Genomic DNA, 7,500 nt, shown 5'->3' on the forward strand with positions numbered 1-7,500 from the left:
TAGTCGATTTGCACTTATATTCCTCTAGGAAGTCTATGCTGGCTTTCGAAATCCCGAAACGCTTTCTCACCGCTAGGGCGAGAAAATCATGAGCTGCAGGGTCTGGGTTTTCTGTAACGAAGCGCAGACAGTCGACTTCTGGATTCGCTGGGTCAGAACTGGATGTGGTAGCGGCACGAACTTCATCTGTAGTTCCAACGCCAAGGGGAACCACATACTGTTCGGCCACTTGTGGGCCACTATTGCCGCTACCCCCCTTGAAGGATCTCAGTTTGTTGAGGACCCTCAACAGAAGGTTGTGAGGAGGGAACAGATAAATCCTGGACCATCTGTTCCAGTCGAGGGACATTGCGTCCACTGCTTCCGCTAAGGGGTCCTCGTACGGGGACACGTACAGGGGCAACTTCTTGTTGTCTTTCGTCGCAAAGAGGTCTATTTGCAGTTCTGGGACTTGATTCAGAATGAAGGAAAATGATCCTGCGTCTAAGGACCATTCCGACTCTATCGGTGTGAACCTGGATAGAGCGTCCGCTGTCACATTGCGGACTCCTTGAAGGTGAACTGCCGACAGGTACCACTTCTTCTTTTCCGCCAATCGGAAAATGGCTAACATCACTTGGTTGAGAGGTGGTGACCTCGACCCTTGTCGATTCAAGCATCTCACAACCACCTCGCTGTCCGTCACCAATCTTATGTGGATCGAGTGACGCGGGGAGACTTTCTTTAAGGTAAGGAGCACTGCCATAGCTTCTAGAAAGTTTATATGAAAGGTCCTGAATAGCTTGGACCAAGTCCCCTGGACTTTTTTCCGATGAGAGTGACCTCCCCATCCCTCCTTTGAGGCGTCTGAGTGAATCGTCATCGACGGGGGAGGTGGCTGAAGAAGAACCGACTTCTTTAGATGTCTGGCTTGGGACCAAGGTCTGAGAAGAGTACGTAGCCGAGGCGGCACTGGTCTTCTCAGGTCTCTTCGCGCGTTTGATGCATACCTTCTCCAAACTCCGGTTGCATCCTTTAGCTGTGCTCTTAGCACTGGGTCTGTCACTGAAGCAAACTGGAGAGAGCCTAGTACCCTCTCCTGTTCGCGTCTTGATATCCTTTCGGAATCTAGAAGTCTCTTGACAGAGCCCGCTATCTCCTTCCTTTTCTTCGTCGGGATGGAGAAACTGTGTGACAAAAGGTCCCAGTGGATTCCCAACCACTGGAACTTTTGGGATGGAGAAATTCGAGACTTTTTTCTGTTGATCTTGAAGCCTAGGTACTCTAGGAACTGGATCACCTGACTGGAAGCTTGCAAGCATTCGGTCTCGGATGCTGCCCACACCAGCCAGTCGTCCAGGTAGGCTACTACCTGAATTCCCTTTAGGCGTAATTGTTTGAGTGCTGCGCTCGCAAGCTTCGTGAAAATTCTTGGGGCTATGTTTAGCCCGAATGGCATGGCTCTGAAGGCGTACAGTCTCCGTTGTAGCCTGAACCCTAGGTAGGGGGAGAGTCGACAGCTGATTGGAATGTGCCAATAGGCGTCTGACAAGTCTATAGAGACTGAGTATGCCCTCTTGGGCAGTAAGGTCCTTATGTGTTCCAGTGTTAGCATCTTGAATTTGCAATTCACTATGAACTTGTTGAGTGGTGACAAGTCCAGAATGACTCTGAGCTTTTCCGAGTCCTTCTTGGGAACACAAAACAGCCTCCCTTGGAATTTGATGGACTTCACCTTTCGGATCACATTTTTCTCCAACAGTTCTTGAACGTACTCCTCCAAAACGGGGGTGGAGTGTTGGAAAAACCGAAGGCATGGGGGTGGAGTGCTGTACCAGCTCCAACCCAGTCCATTCTTGAGTAGGCTTTGGGCCCAGGGATCGAAGGTCCAGCGATCCCAAAATTTCATCAGTCTCCCTCCTACCGGTATCATTTCACTTGGACTGCCGTCCTGAGGTCTTGCCTCCCTGACCACGACCACCTCTGAATCCCCTTCCCCTTGAGGGGCGCCTAGACGAGCCTCTGGCTGCTCCTCTAGGTTTTGCACGAAAGGAAGAAGACTGTCCTTCGAACGTTGGGGCGAATGTGGTTGACTGACCTGGCACAGCCTGGGGTACCCATTGAAAAGCAGTCGGGGTTTGTGCCACCATCTGGGGCACTGGAGGCAAAGGCAATTGCAGTTGCTGTTGCTGTCTATAAGGCTTGGCTGGCTGAGATGGTAGCCTAGTCCTTATATTCTTCCTCTTTGGTTGAGGACCCTCATCCGGGGAAGATTTTCTTTTGATAGCCAGGCCCCACTTCTGGAGAAGGTTTCTATTCTCCACGGCGGCCTTATCAACAACCTCTTTGACCACATCGGTAGGGAAAAGGTCTTTTCCCCAAATGTTGGAGGAGATTAATTTCCTTGGCTCGTGTCTCACCGAAGCCCCGGTGAACACGAACTCCCTGCAAGCTCTCCTTGCCTTGATGAAGCCATAAAGGTCCTTCGTCACTGTGGCTAGGTGAGACTTAGCCACTACCATGAACATTTCATGGACCTTAGGGTCACTTGCCATTGTCTCAAGAGTAGTCTGATGAGACATTGAGGCAGCCAGTCTTTCTTTGGTCTCGAACTCTCTTCGTAAAAGAGATTCGGACAGCTTGGGGAGGTCCTCGCCGAATTGCCGTCCGGCAATATCAGCCTCCAACTTTCCCACTGAGAATGTCAGATGGACATCCTTCCAGTCTTTGTGGTCCATAGGCAGAGCCAGCGACAAGGGTTTACACTCCTCCAGGGAGGGGCAAGGCTTGCCGGACTCGACTGCCTTTAGGACAGCCGCAAACCCTTTTTGTAAAAAGGGGAAGGCTCTATCAGGAGAGGACACAAAAGAAGGGAGCTTCTTGCTCAATGCAGCTACCTTCGAATTAGAGAAGCCCCTCTCTTTCATCGAGGATGAAAGTAGGGCTTGAGCCTTAGCGTGGTCCATAATAATGACCTCCTTCGGCTCTGTCTCCTCCCTTGAAGCTGGTTCTTTTCTCAGCCGGACATAGCAGTCCGGATATGATGCCTTGCTGGGCCAGAATTCTACCTCCTCTAGGGGAACTGAACCCAGCTTATCCGAGATGACGATCTTTCCAGTCATCATCGGCATGTGCTCAGCATACCTCCATGGGTTAGCATCTGAGCATATGGGAAGGTCTTTCACATTGAGCCTTTTCTGGGGCCCATGTGATTCTGCTAGGGACTGCATACGCAGTTCCATTGCAGCCGCCTTCTCCTGATTCTCCTTCTGCATTTGTTGGATCATTTCAACAATCGAAGAGAGGGCCTGTCCCAGTTCTACTGGGAGACCAGCCGATGTTGAGGGGATAGGCTCCGGCATCTGAACCGGAGTAGCCGACACCTCGTCGACCTCATCCTCTACGACATCCGGGGTTTGAACTTGATCCTGACCTTCTGCCAGGAGGTCTTCTTCCAAACGTTCGTCCAGGTCAGACATCCTGTCACACAACTGGATGTCTTGCATCGCATCTGCGACTTCCTCGTCCACCTGGACTTGATCTTGAGGGATCTCCTCTTGAGGCTGGGGAATCACTGCCTCAGCTGATGCCTGGGGAAAAAGATACGCCCTCATCTTCTCACTTGGAAGATAAGGGCCAGAGGTGTTCTTCTTGAAGCCCCTTACCCAAGTACGAAGCTTTTCCCTTGCTATATCCCTTGATTCCGCCGTTCTAGGGGAATCAAAAGCCTCAGTAATCAGGTTAGTGCATACAGTACATACCTGAGGGTCCCAATACTGGAGATCATCCTTGGAGACAGCGCATGCTGCGTGTCTCCTACAACACTCATGTCCGCAGAGGTTCTTGCTGCGGACATTGCAGAAAACATTTCCGCACTTCGGAGGGTCCTCCTGTAAAGAGAAGAAATTTCCATGAGTATCAAGTGAACTATGTATCACTGGATATGCATAGTATAGCATAACAATTCATAAAGGAAAGACACACACTTGTGTTTCCCTCACAACCCATTGCTGCAGCCTTCCAGATAATAAAATCAAAATGGTTTATCTCTTCTAGAGTAACCAATGCAAGGTTTCCAGAGGAAACAGGTGGAGCTCACACCTAGGCAATGATTTTAAAATCCTGGATAATAGACAGGGAAGAACTCTGCTTCCTATCTGAGGGCAACAGCAAAGGGCTGTGCAAGAAAACACAATAGTGTTAGAAGACACAGTGCTGTACCTAAACCTTTACTATAGTTTTCTTCTTACTGTATATGCTATACAGAAGAATACTAGTACAGTATAGGAGGATGTGTGCCGGCCTGCCTTTGCCGGCCGGCACACACCACAACTAGCTTTAAAGTATACTACTTAACAGCTATAGGGCGGCAGCACTCTGGTTCAAATGCCTGTGCCGGTCGGCAGCAGCTGCCGGCCGGCAACAGCCAGTGTTGGCCGGCAATGACTGCCGGCCAGCAACTACACAAGGTAGTACCCAGCTGCCGGCCACACTCTTGGTGACCGGCAGACAAGGACTGACATAAGCCGGCCGGCAAAGGTACAAGACCGATGCCAGCCGGCAGCAAAAGAACCAGAAGACTACACCTGCCCGGCTGCCGGCCTCATAGGCCGGCAGCCGGGACAGGTACAGCACTAGAAGAAAATAGAATGGATGCCGGGATAAGAGTGTACACAACCCCCCAACCCCGGCAACCGAAAGAGTGCATATAAGGAAGGGGAGAAACTTAATTCAGGCTTCCTTGACCAATGCCGTCCGGCTCTGCCAGCAGGCATGGATGAGGGACCAAGAGAGGTCCGGGCAGCACTCGAAAACATAAGACCCTTGCCGGCCAGCATCTCTGCCGGCCGGCAATGGGCTTAGTCAATTCCACATCCCAACCTATACTAGGTCCAGAAGTAGAACGACGTACAGTACAGTAATACCCCTGCCGGCCAGCTCTGCCGGCCGGCAAGGTACAGTACAGTAATGGCTAGGCCATTACGGAGATAGAGGGGGAAGGGACAAGAGGGTCCTGCCAACCTTGCTTTAGTGACAGATCACCCGCAGCCAAGAACTTTGTCTTAGCCTAAGGGAGATCTAAGGGAAAGGGCCAGCAATACTTGCCAGCTTCCAGAGCACCAAAGCAAGGAAGGCGTTGCTACTCCCAAGGGAAGAACTTATCCTCCCCCGAGAACAGCAACAGGACTTAGTCTGGTCGATCACAAAAGAAGGAATCATAACTTACAGAAACCTTCGGTAGTGACCTAAGGGAGCTAAGCTCCCTTTGAAAGTGTTAGGTCAGCGAGGGAGACTCTGCCCCAAGCCAGACAACACGGACTCAGACTAAAAACTCTGTTGTTCTGTCCCTCTTTGAACCAGACTTACTGGAACAGGAAGGTACAGTAACACCCTAGTATAGTTTTATCGAAAATAAATTCGGAAAAAACCACTTAGGGATAAGCCCAAGGCTTAAACAGAGGGAAAGGGATTGCATACCTTCTCCGAAGAAAAGAAAGCAACCGGGGAGTATGATAAAGTATACTAAGGCTCCATAAGCAATTAGCCTAGGCACCAAGAGAATCGATTACCTAAATCACCGAAACTCACACGTATACAATCTTGGAAATATTCCACACAGTCTTAAATGTATAAAATATAGCCTAAAGCTTCAATAAAATTTTAATTACACTCGGAAAAACCAAAATCATGCATGAAGTACTAGGACCAAACGACTAGGCTACATGGCCTAGCGTAGGCCAGAATGGCGAATACTTCGCCAAATAATACTAAGCACGAAAGGAAATCCTATGTAAAGCTAAATAGCTAAAATTTATTAAAGCAAAACAACCAGGAATGTCACTCTGACTAACTAATTTATACCTAGCGAGTGACAGTGTCCAGGACACCTCTGGTAGGCTACGGCTCTTGTATCAAAGATTAATCCTATTAATCACTCAAAATTTTACCAAGAGCCTACATTTATACATAACAAACACTATACTCAACTTATCCGAGGCCAACGAAGACGGAGAAGCCATGAAAAGCTGAATAAATCCAAGATTTGCGAGAAAAACAGGAAAAAACACCGAGTTGTTAAGCTACGCAAAAAGAAATACAGATGGCGCCAGGATTGGCGCCAGGCACGCATACGAATCGGGGGATAGGGAAGCCTTGGGAGCGGCTCCCCTTTTTCTTTCCCGAATTCGTATCTCGTCAATCACCTCCTACGAGACGAAATCTCTGTTCAGGTCGTAGATTGCCATGTGACGTGTCTAGAATACGTCCTCTGATATGTCGCGATATCCCTTTCACGAGGGATACTCGCTCCAGGAGTTAGAATTCTGGTACCTTAAGGTAAATTCTCTGGGAATATCGCCGTAGTTGTAATATACCCTAGGAAGCTACCCTATAGGAACTTCCATCAGGACGACATGGCTTGAGCCCAAAAATATATATATATATATATATATATATATATATATATATATATATATATATATATATATATATATATATATATATATACATACATATATATATATATATATATATATATATATATATATATATATATATGTATATATATATAAATAAATATATATATATATATATATATATATATATATATATATATATATATATATATATATATATATATATATATTTATATCTATATTTATACACATATGTATATGCATATATATATATATATATATATATATATATATATATATATATATATATATATATATATATATATATATATATTGTTAATCAGAAATTCGATTTTTTAATAAAATCACAAACACTTATTGTAAATGATTACACATAAATAGGGTATTTTTCCGAATAAGGATACCCTATCGAAATTTTTTTTTCACAAAAATAAGGAGTAATTCTAGATATTTAGAGACATTTTGATGCTTATGGTGAAAAATATAAGAAAAATGACCATTCTTAACACCTCAGCTAGTTTATGATTTAACGTGGGGATAGAATCAACATTATTTTCTTAAAACAAAATATTTCTCTTTTTTTTTTCTTTTTTTTTGTGTGTGTGCTGAATGTCATCTGCAGCCAATTAAAAGGCTTTTCCGCAATATAAAAGGAATCCTCTAAATACCAACGGTTCTCAATGACACCGATTAGCTTTTGTTGACGGGTGTTATTGATTAGTTATTCTTTACTGGAAAAGCAATTTCTTTTATTGTGCGCAGGCTGGTTTCCTTTTTGGAACGGTATTTTGAAAAATATTTACGTAGGTGCACATCAAAACAAACTTCTTTTTGGAGGTGCATTGGGGCAGCTAACGTAAAAATAGAGCAAACTAATGCAAGATAATTACCCGTATGTATATTTCTTGGCTACAAATACTACACTACATTCCTATTCCTGTGGAAAAGTAGACATATTTGACACTAAAAAAAACTGGAATAATAGAATGATAGTGAGAGGCAAGGTATTTAGAATGATTATAAAACTTTTAGTAAAAATAGAATAGCTGGTCTGAGGTTCCCTATCAATAAAAGTCATCTGATG

The sequence above is a fragment of the Palaemon carinicauda genome, chromosome 23 (genome assembly GCF_036898095.1).
Source record: "Palaemon carinicauda isolate YSFRI2023 chromosome 23, ASM3689809v2, whole genome shotgun sequence".
NCBI lineage: Eukaryota > Metazoa > Arthropoda > Malacostraca > Decapoda > Palaemonidae > Palaemon > Palaemon carinicauda.